The following is a 12,998-nucleotide window of genomic DNA, read 5'->3' on the forward strand; positions in this document are numbered from 1 at the left end:
CGTGTTACCCTAACGCCAAGGAAGATTTCCTGCATCTGCTCTACTCTTCACCCTGAGGGCGGCCCAGCCTGTTTCGAGCTTTGAGCAGCCAACCTCGTCCCGCTCACCGGTCCCCGAGTCAGTGGGCCTTTCACGATGTGCCATCATGGGGTCTGCAGACATCCCTTTTCTGCTCTTGGCTTTATCTGTATCGTGACTGGGCCTTGGGGTCCGGGCACACCCCCTCACTGCCCTTGTGGAGCAGATGTGCTGAAGCAGTGTTACCTTTTTTGGGCCCAGGTGGCTGCTCAGGGATCGAAGGGACACTTTGTGTATCTTCTTCTGCTGGGTCACCATTAAAGTTCACAATCCAGGTAATTCCAAAGCCGCCAAGGGCTTTACCTAGGTGACCTGCTGGGAAAGAAGAGAAGGGTTGTCATCTCAACACACCAATATGGTAACCTTTTTTCTGCTTTTTTCCCCAGTTATCTTCCAGCTTCTGCGTGGGTAGAGTCACCTGGGTGGCCCAGAACTACCCGTGTGTCTCTTTTGAGCCAGGCTGCAGCATAACTTCGCAGGGTTAACTCTCTCTGCTGAAATGTTTCTGCTGTATTTGAGGCTTACAAGATGAAGCCAGTTAGAGATATATATATATATTTTTTTTCTTTTTTTTTTGGAAGTGGGGAGAAATGCTGGTCTTGTTTCTTTACTATTCAGTTTCTTATTTATTTATATTCCCCCCCACTTTATTTATTTATTTATTTATTTATTTATTTATTTATTTATTTATAACATCTTTATTGGAGTATAATTGCTTTACAGTGGTGTGTTAGTTTCTGCTTTATAACAAAGTGAATCAGCTATACATATACATATATCCCCATATCTCCTCCCTCTTGCGTCTCCCTCCCTATTTATTTATTTTTAAATTGAAGTATAGTTGATTTACAACGTGTTTCAGGGGTATAGCACAGTGATTCAGTTATATATCCATCTATCTATGTATCTATGTATCTATCCTTTTTCAGATTCTTTTCCCTTATAGGTTGGCTGGTCTTGTTTCTTGAAGGGAAAATGCTCAAATGACTTGATGTGATGTTCGGAAACAGCTCTCTGCTTACCTTGTGTCCCTCCAGCAGGTCACGATTTGGGAAGGCCACCATGTCTTCATGGTCCATCTTTGTCTTCTGTGTTTGCAGAGCGCAGCGGACAGGGTCAGGAACCCACGCTGACTCTTCATTGGGGAAGTGTTTAAAAGCTGGAGCTGTGCTTGCCTGTCCCCTAGCAGGTCTCTGCATGGGACCCCGTGGTTGCTGGGTCCGGGGTGCTTTGGGCCTGGTCCCGAAGCCGCCAGCCCTTCCGGCGCCAGCGCCTCTTGCTGGGCTTCCGGCAGCTCGGAGCCTTCTACTGGGAGAGCTTTGTTTATCATTGCTCGACAGCCAGGAAACTGAAGTGGCGGGCGAGGCACGGACCTGAAAGGGGGCTGCATGTCCCCATTGCCGTCCTCCAGGTTGTCATCCTAAATTGCTGTACACCTGCTAATGAGGTGATGAGGCATCACCTTGCGTTTGGAGCAGCTGCGTTAATTACATCCTCACAGCCATCCCCTGTGCCCACCACTCCTGGCAGCTTCCTTTGCTTTAAATTAATAGACCAAATTAGAGGGAAATGGGGAGGGTGTCCCTGGAGGCCAGATGCCCTCTGCTTCTCGGACGCAGATGATGACTTTTGCTCAGGACCAGGAAGTGCAGTCTATAAGGCGGTCCCTGGAGGGCGTTTGGGCGCCCAGGAGGCCGCATGAATGAAGGTGGCTCCTTTGAGCTGAGAGGGCCCTGCCTGTGCTCATTTTCTTTGGTACCTCGTGCCCTCATGGGTGACGGGGAGGAGGGGCTGAGCGATTGTCCCACCTGCTGGCAATTATCGTCCATCTAGAAAATAAGACCTTAGTGACACACCTGAAAGCCTGGAAACAAAGCTCATCTGCAGAGTCTTTGCATGTGTTTTGTCATCTTTAAATACCCCGAAAGGTAGACCAACAAGGGGCAGGTGGCCCCCCTGCCCAAGGGCAGAGCAGGTCCAGGACCCAGAGCCCTCCTACCACGCCCCTTCCTTTACTGCATCCCTGCCTCCGGCTGCAAGGACAGGCAGCCGAGTCTGTGGCTTGAGCTGCGGAGGGCAGTTAACTTCCCTGAGCTATTTTCATCATCTGAAAAATGGGAACACCGAGCCTGCCTCTTGGGTCTGCTGTGAAACGTCAACCCACAAACTTCATTACTTCTCTCTGTTTCCGTGCCTGCTGTGTGCGTCCTGCCCTGTGCCCAGCCTCAAGCTTATTCCTGGCACACGCTAGGTGCCTGGTACATATTCGCTGAGCAAGTGAAAGTGACAGTGATTTGCACAATGGTAGCTAAGGACACCCCACCCCTTGTCTTCCTGAATCCCTGTCCCCTTGCCTCCCCTCCCCTGCCCTCCACTGTAGCTGTAGCTGTAGCTGTAGCTGTAGGGCGAGAGGTGATGGCCAGGTGTTAGGATCCCTCAGCTGGTGGGTGGCCTGGAGGGGTGAGCAGTGCGAGCCTGGTTTGAGAAGCGTAAGAAAGGCTTTGCCTCCTTACTTTTCCACCTCAGTTGCTTGGGTTTCATCTGGATTAGCAGGTTTTTTAGGAGCCTCCCAGGAAGTCACACACTCTTGAGTTCATTGGCTTGGGTAGCCATAACCCTGAAGGTCAAGTCCTTTCCGATGGGCTGCTTCAGGATGCTTCGCAGGCCAGTGGGGTAAGCGGCGGTGGTGTCCCCGTTTGTTTCTGAATAAGACATTATTCCCAAGAAGTCAGCAAGTGTGAAAACGTGTGTTATCTTGCTAATGGGACACTAATGAAATATTAAAGTGCATCTCTCTTCCTGTCAGTTTCCTGGGAACCACTCGATCCTCTTGATTCTAGTCTATCTTTACATAAAGAGCCCCAGGGAATTAACATTTCTTATACTTTGCAAAATAACCTTGGTATTTCTGCTGCCGAAGTGGAGAAGTTCGTAATTTCCACTTGGTGACCGGCTGGGTTGAGGCGCTCTCCCTCTGCAGGGGGTGCCCTACCTGGGGGGGTCCCTTTGGTCGGTCCCCCCAGCTGGATGACACCTTCTCCCAGCTCCCTTGTGGTCCCCACTGTCTCCCTCTCAGCAGAAGACTAGACCCCAGCACGCAGGGGATACTCTGTTGTAGCCACTCTGGGCTGAGCCAGGCCACTGCCAGTCGCCATGCATGGGTCACAGAATCCTCCCCACTACCCGGTCAGGCAGCTGGGGAGGCGTTTTTCCCACTTTGCAGGGAAGGCAGCTTGGGCTCCGTGAGTTTAAGTGGCCTGCCCAAAGGTACCCCGCTGGTAAGTCAGAGGCAGGATTTGAACCCAGCCCACGCCCTGTAATGCCAGCGCTGGGCTGCTTTCCCCAGCGCCCCCGTCCGGCTACAGGTGTGACCTACCCAGGTTGCCGTCAATGAGCCATGACCCTGAGTGAGTCACGTTATCTATGCTTCAGTTCCCCCTCTCTGAAAGGACCTAAGTGCCATCCTTCCTTCTCTATGTGTGAGCGTTCCTGGGGACAGAGGCCATGGAGGAGGGGTTGGACTTCTGGGGCCAGTTTCTCCCCCTGGCCCTAGATCGGAGCCCTCATCTTTGCTCTGGCCGCCACATCCTCTGGCTCAGATGCTTGGGGAGGTTGAGTCCCCTACACCCCCACCTGTGAGTCCCACACAGCTGGACACCGGCTCCATCAGGTTGCTCAGTGCTCTGCTGGGGTGCCTACGGGTCCCCCCAGAGCCACTTGCCTTTGGGGTTCCCCACACCGCCATCCTTGTTGGGGTGCCCTCCCCAGCACAGTGCCATCATGGCAAGGGAGGCATTCTGCTGCTGGTGGCCGGCACCCTGCTTGATCCCTGGGAGTTTTTGGCCAGGTGCTGGCCCCTGCCTAGAGTTCCTTGCTCCTCCCTCACCCCACTTAGCTTCTTCCAGCAGAGACTCAGGTCAGCTTCTTCCTGGAAGCTTCCACTAACTGTTTCCTACCCTGAATGCTGTTCTTTCTCTTCCTGAGTGTTTTTAAGTTGCTTTATGGATGAGCATTTCTGTGTGAGCCCCTCAAACTGTGCTGTGCCGGGCTCCACGCTCCATGCTGGAGACCAAGCTGAGGAATGGGCAGAGGAGGGAGATGTGGGGAGGGGACCAGGAGAGACTCGCAGAGGAGGTGGCATGGATTTCGGTTCTGAAGGCAGAGTAGGATGTTTGAGAAGTAAAGAGGGGGCCCTTCCTAGGGGAAGGAATAGCACAAATGCAGGCATGGGAGCAGGCAAGGATGGATTTGGAGGCAAATGAATAGTCCGTTTTGTCTGGAGCACAGGGTTCGTGTCAGCATCTTGAGAGGGGGAAAGACCCTGCACTAGGGCAAGGGTCTGTGTCAAATGGTCTAAACTGCCTTTGGGGGTGCTGAGCATAATCACAATTGATTATTTCTGAGGGATTCTGGTTGCTGCCTTCCTCCCCCAGTTGAATGTAGGTTGCAAGAAGGCAGGGCTTTTTCACTCTTGTGTCTTTGGTGTTAGGACAGCACCTGATATATTTAACAGGTACTGAGTTCTCAAGTAAATGAATGTGCACTTGAATTAAGGCAGAGCAATTCACACACAGAGCTACTAGCTAGGATGGCCTAGCTAGTGGCCATCCATGGCCATTTATTGTGGCCTCTGGCCAGTGGTACTAGTTGTAGGCCGCATGGGGTGCTGTCTGTCTCTTCTCAGCGCCTGGTCCTAGGCAGACCCATAGGGAGGGTGGCACAGGTGCATGGTTGGGTCACAGACCTTTCCCTCTTTGAGATGCAGCCCGCTTCGGCCTGGCTTGCGGAAGTCGGGGCTTTTAGTTCAGCAGGTCTGAGGAAACGGGGAGCCCCTGTTAGCCAGGAAGGTGCCAGGAGCCACCAACTCTGGGGCCAGTGTTCTGCTGCTTTCTCGACCCTCCTCAGGAACACATTCTTGTCTCCATCCCACCAGCTTTTGTTTTTGAAGAAAAATGAAGTCTTATTTATTTTTAAAACCAAACCACTAGGAAAATGTATCACAGTCTTGAAACAGCAAACAGACAGGCTATATTATCAAGTAATAAGTTGGTAAAAACGCAACAAGGTCCTTAATAAAATGATAAGGTGCCTGAACTGGGGCAAGAACAACGCATGTCGCACAAGTGGTATTTGGTAACGGGGAGCTGTCCCGTTTTTTGCTCTAAAGGAGTCACAGCTCGCCCCTGAGTTGCTGACTTTTTCTCCTTTGACCTTCGTGTTGCCAAGGGATTGTTTCAACAGAGCTCTGTTATTACAGGGGGCAAAGTAAGCAATACTGGGTTTAGGCTTTCATTCTGTTTTGTTTTATGGAAACCAGATTTTTCCAAAGCCAGTACTTCATAACTCTCTTAATTAAGCAGCTAACAATTCCTCTTTCGCTGTTCATTCCTGAATACTAGCATACAGCACAGTCAAAATCCCCTTTCCCTTCAAGGGTGAGTGTCACTGCAAGATTGTCTTGTCACTCCGCTGACTCTGCTGCAGACAGCCTCAGGGCTCATCATGGCTGCCAGTTAGAGGGGAGGTTTTCTTCCCCTACCAGTGTGATAGCGCTTCTTACATTTTTTCAGGGTCTCCAGGCTGAAAGGTGTCATGTGTGAGAATTTTAAGAAATGCACATCCACGTTTTGACGGCCAGAAATGAATATCCGCAAGGACCCTTTCAAAGTTTTTATCCAAACTACCTCTCCCAACTCTACATCTTAAAGTAACTTCATGCCCTTGTATATAAAACAAAACCAAGCAAAACAAATCCCCAGAAGCCCCCTTTCCCCTTCTAAATTAGTGACCTCATGGATTTTGTTTTATTTCCGGTTTGTGGAAAATGTTGTATTGATCCTTCTGGTAAACAGGAGGTTGGCAATGAATAGAAACAGCTCTCCTCACACTCCACCAGATCATAAGCAGGTCAGATGAACCTGCCAGCCTGTTGGTATCTGTGTACTAAGAGAATCTGGTACCTTGGAGGGCTCTGGCTTGGTACAAGGGAGACTCCCTGTTGCCAGGATAAGCCCTGGCCACATGAAATTCAGGCTCACAAAAACTCTCCTGTGCTATCTCTGACCCAAATTTTAGCACCAGTTTTTTTCACTTTCTAGGATTCTCACACAAAGAACCAGAGGCAAGTGACATAGGCCTTAAACTTGCTGCCATCCTTAATTTCCTCATTCATAAACTTTCCTTAGAAAACCCAAATCCCCATTCCTCTTTTTAAATAGATTTCTGCCTTCAGCCCCGATGGCCAATAGCAGAGAGCTACTTCCCAGTGGACGAGAGAGACTCCTTCATCTTCTTGGTCATGGTTGGGGTGAGGTTCACGTGGTCATCCACACACGTGGTCATGCAACTCTCCAGCCGCCGCTTCACCTGAAGCTCTTTACTCCCCGCAGCCGTTGAATCTCTGGCTTTGTCGTTGCAGTGTATAGTGCACCGGGCCAGGCGGTCCTGGAACTTCTCCAACTCGCAGGTCCCCAGGGCCTGGGCTTGAGCCAGAGGTGCACGGCAGTGCTCAGTGCACTGGTGCACTTGCTGCATGGACGCCTGGCTGTCCTCACAGCAGCCGGTGCTGCACCGGAACGTGAGGCCCTGCATCTTCCGGATGCTCTCTCTCCACACTCTTCACCACAGAGTCCACCGCCTCCTGCACCCGGAGCTGCTGCAGCTCTGCCACGGCGACCCCGCGCAGCTCCCTGCCGCGCCGGCGCCCACATGCTCACCAGCTTTTTATCTTAATTTACGAGCCTGCTGTAGCACCAATGAAGACATACTGTACTGCCTGGGAAAAAAAAACACAGCAGAATTCTAATTCTGTACGATTCAAAGGCACGCCTTTGGCTGGAGCTGCTTCAGAAATAAGAAAAGCAGGAGACACAACCCTGCTTGGGCTTGCTGGACTTGTCAGGGAGCCTCGTCCTGGCTGTCTCCTATTGGCCTTGGGCTTAATTAAGCCTTCTGATTTATTTTTCAATTCACTATTTTTTGAAAAAAGAAAAGATACCTTAATGGAAGCTTTTAAAATTCAGGAGCTTTGGATTCCTCTACTTTGTCAGGCAAAAGTGGATTCATTTAGGTAGTTTTATCCAAAGAAATGCACATATTTATGAAGGTTTCAAAAATTAGATTTTTCACTCCTTTTACTCCAGGAACCTAAAATCCAAACTTGGAAGATAATTTTTGTAGCGGGGTATGTGCATTCACTCAACTAAGAAATGTAGCAGTTCTCGAAGGTCTCAGAATTTCTGCATCTCATAATTTCTTTGTCTGGTCCTCTTGGGGACTTGCTCCTGAGTCCTTTTCCTGCCCAGCCTCCTGATTTGGAGGTGTCGGTGCGACTGCAGTTTGAGAAGTTTCACAAGAAGGTGAGGAGTGGCCAGAGGAGGGGTGATGGGGAGAATAGAGCTGAGTGAACCTTGCTTTTCAAGATGGGGGAGCCCAGCGCAGCCTGGATGGAGAGGGAGGGCTGGAGGAGGTGGTCTTTCTTTGCTGGAGGAAGGTCCATGGACAGAGCCTGGGGGCGAGAGGAGATGGTGTGCCTTGGAGGGCGTGAGGGCCCACGTGGTGAATGAGCCAGAGGCAGCCGTGGGCCTCTGGCCTCCCCCTCCAGCAGCTGTGGCCACTGGCATGGTGGGAGACGCTGGTCTGGGGAGGAGAGTAGAGTCAGTGATGTTCACGGTCGCTGAGAAAGCGAGCAGGCAGCCCTGCTCCTGACCAAGCCTTTCTCTGAGGTCGGGGTCTGGGGGCGGGGTGACCCTCCACCTTACAACCGAGAGTCCGGTCCCAGCATCATGCCACTCCCAGACTCCGGCGTGGGACCGATGCCCCCCTCCCCACCCCGGTCTGTGGCCGGTTGCTCTCTGGTGGGTCCCTCACGCTGGGTGTGGGCAGTGGAGCCCCCAAGTCTCCAGGGCACGTCCTGTGAACGCCCTCCTGTTCCCAGGCCCAGCTGCCTCGGAGGTGACCACGCTGCCTGGGAAGGGGACGAGAAGGGGGCCAGGGTACACAGTGTCTCTGCGTTCGTCCTCTGTGCTTTCTCCTGCCACCGGGTGGGAATCCCCAGGACAGCAGAAATCTCCGGGTGTCTCCCTGGCTGGGGCTCCCCCACCTGTCAGCACAGAGCCAGGCCTTTCCCAGGCATCACAAAGTTGAAAGCGCATCTGTTTTCCAAGAAAGGACGCTGAGAGAGATGGCCAAATTGAGTTAGGAGTGCCAGGAATCCAGACCCACGAGTTCCCGTAAGGCCCGCCTTACCTCTGAATTACAGCTGCTTTCCGCCTTTCTGCAGGGAAACCAAGCCGCTGTCCCCGCGGCATTTACAGCAGCTTGATTTACAGGCCCGCATGTTTGCTGCACACTGCACATCCATTCTCTCTCCTTCTTTAAACTTTTAAGCCTTTGCCTTATGAATGAGGCCACTGATTTTCTAGGTTCCCTGGGCTTTTTATATGAGGTCTTTTTCTTTCTTCTTTGCTGGTTTCTCCATAAACATGTTCTGAACACCTACTCTGTGCAAGACCTGTGACGGGCTCCCCAGGGGTCCAGAAATGAACTTGGCAGAGTTCTGGGCCTCAAGGACTTCGCATTCAAGGGGGGGTGGGAGGGAAGATGCCCAACTTGCAGAGGAGTTCCCTACTCGGTGTCCCCGCTGAGCAGCCCTGTATCGGACGCTTATTCTGCGCTGACGCCCTGTGAAGTGCTAGGGCCGAGTGCTGATGGCCAGGACCGACGAGGACCCCGAGCTCACCCCGTGGGGAGGGGGCGGTGTGTCAGGGGGTAGGAGGACAGGATCACAGGCCACTCCTGGAGCCCACAGCAAAGCCCGTGTGGTCTGGTGGGTGGGTCAAGGATGGTTTCTCTGAGTGAGTGATGGCTGAGCTGAGACCTGGGGGCTGAGCAGGAGGTTGCAGGTGAAGGGGGCGGGGGAGAGGGAATTGTTCCAGGCAGGGGGAGTTGCCCCGTGAAGATGTGGCATCCAGAGAGAGCACGGCGTGTCCGAGAAACCGCCCGAAGTCCAGAGAGTGTGCAGCGTGGAGCGAGGCGGAGGTCGGGGTGCTGGAGCTGTCTCCGCCCCAGGCGGAGCGGAGCCCAGACGGCGGTGGCCAGCGTGTGTCACGAGCCTGGGGAGACACCGGGGGGGCCCAGGTCGGGCGGCTGATGCGATTTCTGTTGCTCGGAGGAAAGGCCGGGGTGGCAAGACCGTACGTGAGGAAAACTGTTCAGAGACCCCGAACTTGCTGTCGTTAATCTCAGTGACAGCTGGGCCAGAGTGGGAGAGAAGTGACAGATTCGAGACATTGTTGAGGAGAGGAATCTGTAGGACTTGCTCATCAGTCCGACCTGGAGGGTGAGGGCCGGAGGGGAGCCAGCGCAGCTCCGGGGCTTCTGTCTCGGCCCGCTGGGCTGGAGGAGGTCGCGGTCACTGCCACGTGGGACCCCGGGGTGTACGGAAGCCTGCGGCTGGAGGCCCCTAGGAGACACCCACGGACAGGAGGATCTGTGAGTGTAAAGCTCAGAATCAAGGAGGGCCTGGGAAATAACAGCTTCGGGAGTCAGCAGCAGCTACAGCCCGGGGAGTAGATAGAAACCCCCAAGGGGCACAGTGGACTGAGAGGGGAGGAGAGCCTCAGGGAGCCCCCCAGAGACACAGCATTTAAGGGGAGACAGAGGCAGAACCGCCAAGCAGTAGCAGCGAGGCCTTCTCAAGGGGGACGTTTGCACGCCCTCTTTGGTGCAGGACAGTGGCAGGACCTCAGAGACCCTGGGGCCCTGGGAGAAGACGCGGGTCACTGGACCAATTGGACCAGCAGGACCGCAGCAGAGAAGGAGGGAGGAGCTCGGCCTGCCTGGGACCTAGGTTGGTGGGGCTGCGTCAGACCCAGCACCTGGGAGCCCAGACCCCATGAGCCCCTGGGCCCTGCTCGCCTGTCTCTAACTTTCCTGCTGTGGCGAACGCCTTCCCAGCTCCTCTTTGCAAAGAATTATGCAGTTCTGGACTGGAGCTCATGGGGCAGCCCTGATGCCGAAGGGAGAAAACATGTTTGAGGAAGAGGAGCCTTTCCCCCAGTCCTGAACCGGCCGCCTCTGGACGAGAAGACTGCTTTTTTAATCTAAAAGAACTTTACATTTACGCTTGACTGAAGCACAGGCCACTTTTGTCCTGGAAGCCAATGGGAAGCCGGGGTTTGGGTAATCTATGCGAGGCCCCTTAGCTGCCCTGCATCTATCATCCCAAGTGACAGAATTTACATCATTAATCATTGGTGGCAATAGAAAAGTCATTGGAATAGAATGTTGTCACAGGATAAATGTCTCCCAATTGCATATAAATGTCTCGGCTTTACTGTACTGTTTGTGCTCGAGAAATACTGTGGTGGCTTCAAAATGGTATTTATCTGGCATCAGGAAGCCATCAACACTAGCCTGTCCTGCTCACACCCTCTCCCAAGGAAGCCTGGACTCCCCCCATGGGCCTCAGCCTGGGGCCACCGCACACCTGGATTTGGGCAAAGGGAGGGGGTGCTGCTGGCTCCCGGGTGCTTTAGGGTGGCCGATGCCGTGAGGGTTAGAAAACGCTCCAGCCGAGTCATCCCGCCGTGACACCCTGGTCGTCGTCCCATGGCTAGAGGGATTTGCACCTTCCCTCTCCATGGCCACAGACCCTTTGATGCAGGGGAGAAAACAATGTGAACCTGGCCGGGTTGCAAGGCCAGAGGGCCAGACGCTTCCAGGCGGCTTCACCGTTTCAGAAATCAAGCCCACAGCGTTTTCTTGGCTGGCGTCTCTCTGTTCCATGACCTGAAAACACGCTGTTTTTGGGAAGTGCAGATCTGCTGACACCCTTTTCTGGAGGTCTGTGTGTTTCTCTCTGGGGCGAGCCGCCCTGCCTCGGATGGGCCAGATGCTGCTGGAGAAGGCGCTGGGCTTAGGAAGCGAGGCCCTTTCTGCTGGGATTTGAAGGAATTCTTTCTGCTTGAGCCTCAGGCTCTTTGTCCACTCAGGGTTCCTGGAGCCCTGCAGGGCCCAGTGGGGGGAGTGGGCACCCCCAGAAGCGGGGTGGGCACGCCAGGGGCCTGAGGCAGGGGGCTGCCTCGGGTGGAAGGGCTTGCAGGCCTGTTAAGGACCGACTCTGTGTGACCAACGAGCTGTGTTAAACCGGAGCCAGGTGTCTGAGCTGATGAGCCGGGGCAGGGCTTTGTGGAGTATATTTGGCGGGAGAAGAGGTAGCTCCCCTTTTCTGTAGGGAATTTCGTAAATCACGGCCTATCAGATATGGAAGTGATCTGAGGCCAGGTGGATCCCCGACTTTGGATGTCACAGACTGGTCAAATTTTAAAAACTTTTATTTGACCAAGTGAGGCCATTAAAAGCCAATGGCCAGCTACTATATCATCATTTCATAAGTGGAAGAATATTCTAATACCAGCAATATAAGAGGGACATAATTTCAAGATAAAGAGTATTTCTCAAATGGAATAAATTTAGCTTTATGAAGAATTTGTTCTATTATACTTGTTTCATTTTGTTTTTTCTTTTTGTCCCTCGTTTTTTTAAAATCAAGAGAAAAGTCTGGCAAAAATCTGTTCCTGGTCCCCGGTCCCCTCATTTCAGGCGAGCAAAAGGGGGGAAGGTGTCTGGCCAGAGCCCCACAGCCAGCAAGGCTTGTGTATCGTCCCAGCTAACTCTGGCTTCATAACAAGTCACCTGAGACTTCGCAGAATCATTTATTATTACCACCTCTCCTGGTTCTGGGGGCCTGGCTGGGCCGGGCCAGGGGCTCTCACTTGGGGCCCCAGTGCTGCTGAGTCAGACGGTGGCTGGGCTGAGTCGTCCGGAGGGCCCCTCACTCCGTGTCTGGAAAGACGCAAACCCCTGGGGGCAGAGCAGCGGGGGGCTCCTTGGGCCTCCCTCCTTCTATGTGGTCTCCACGGCAGCTGCAGGACAACCAGACTTCTCACGTGGGCCCTAGAGGTGCGAGTCCTGACGGAACCCAGGGGAAGCTGTGTTGCCTTCATGAAGTCACATAGCATCACTTCTGTGAGCTTGTATTCAAGGAGGGGGGAATTACATGCTCTTCTTGTTGGGAGAAATGCCAAAGGATTGGCTGACATGCTCTAAAGCCACCCCATGGCTCCCAAGTTCTCCTGAGAGCCAGGTTTTAATCTGGGGTGCTGGGACCTTAGATCCCCCATCCCCTTACCTGTTCCAGGAACAAGTCTGGTGGACGATAAAGCAGGTGGCTCTCTGGTGATGGGGGGCAGTTTCCGCTTGCTGGTAGCTGCTTGCACTTCTCTGAAGTAATAAATTTCATAGATAAGGTAGATTCCATCAAATAAATATCAGTTAAGTTCTTTGATGATAAGTTCTTTGATGATCATAAACGAGATGATGAATTAAAGTTAATCTAGAGAAATAACTGATAAAGAACAGAGACTTCAGGAATACAGTGTAAACTCGCAGAATTCCAAGCGCTCACTCTTTATAAGAAGGCGGCCTGCAGCCCTGCTTGAGCACCTGCTGTGTGCAGGCCCAGTGGCGTGCAGAGGTGAGGGGGATGCGAGCCTGAGCCCCCGAGTATCGGTGATCAGGTTGGGGGCCTCCTCGGGGCACCCCGTCGGGACCAGAGCGTGGGCAGGGATGACAGCAGACCCTTATTAAACCCCTCTGCTCGGGGTGGGCTAGTGGGCTGCTGGCTTTCAGCTCTGCAGCTCCCCGCCCGGGAGGTCTGTAAGGGCTCACAGGGAGGTGAGGAGGAATAGCAGGCCACCCCAGAGCCACGTGGCCAGGCCCTGTGGGGACGCCCACAGCCCAGCCCCCAGCACGGGGCCGGCAGCCTGTTCAAGCCGCACCGGGTGAAGCGCGGACAGGTGGGACAGGGAGATAGGTTTCCACCAGCCTGGGGAGGGTCCCGCGTGGTTGCTCTCCAT

General features: G+C 53.4%; 1 pseudogene; it reads right to left on the reverse strand.

Annotated features, from left to right (window-relative positions):
• Positions 1-6,333: 6,333 nt before the first annotated feature.
• On the reverse strand, positions 6,334-10,661 carry LOC132347461 (protein FAM136A-like; annotated as a pseudogene).
• Between the last annotated feature and the right edge of the window lie 2,337 nt (positions 10,662-12,998).

The sequence above is a fragment of the Balaenoptera ricei genome, chromosome 1, assembly GCF_028023285.1.
Source record: "Balaenoptera ricei isolate mBalRic1 chromosome 1, mBalRic1.hap2, whole genome shotgun sequence".
NCBI classification, from domain to species: domain Eukaryota; kingdom Metazoa; phylum Chordata; class Mammalia; order Artiodactyla; family Balaenopteridae; genus Balaenoptera; species Balaenoptera ricei.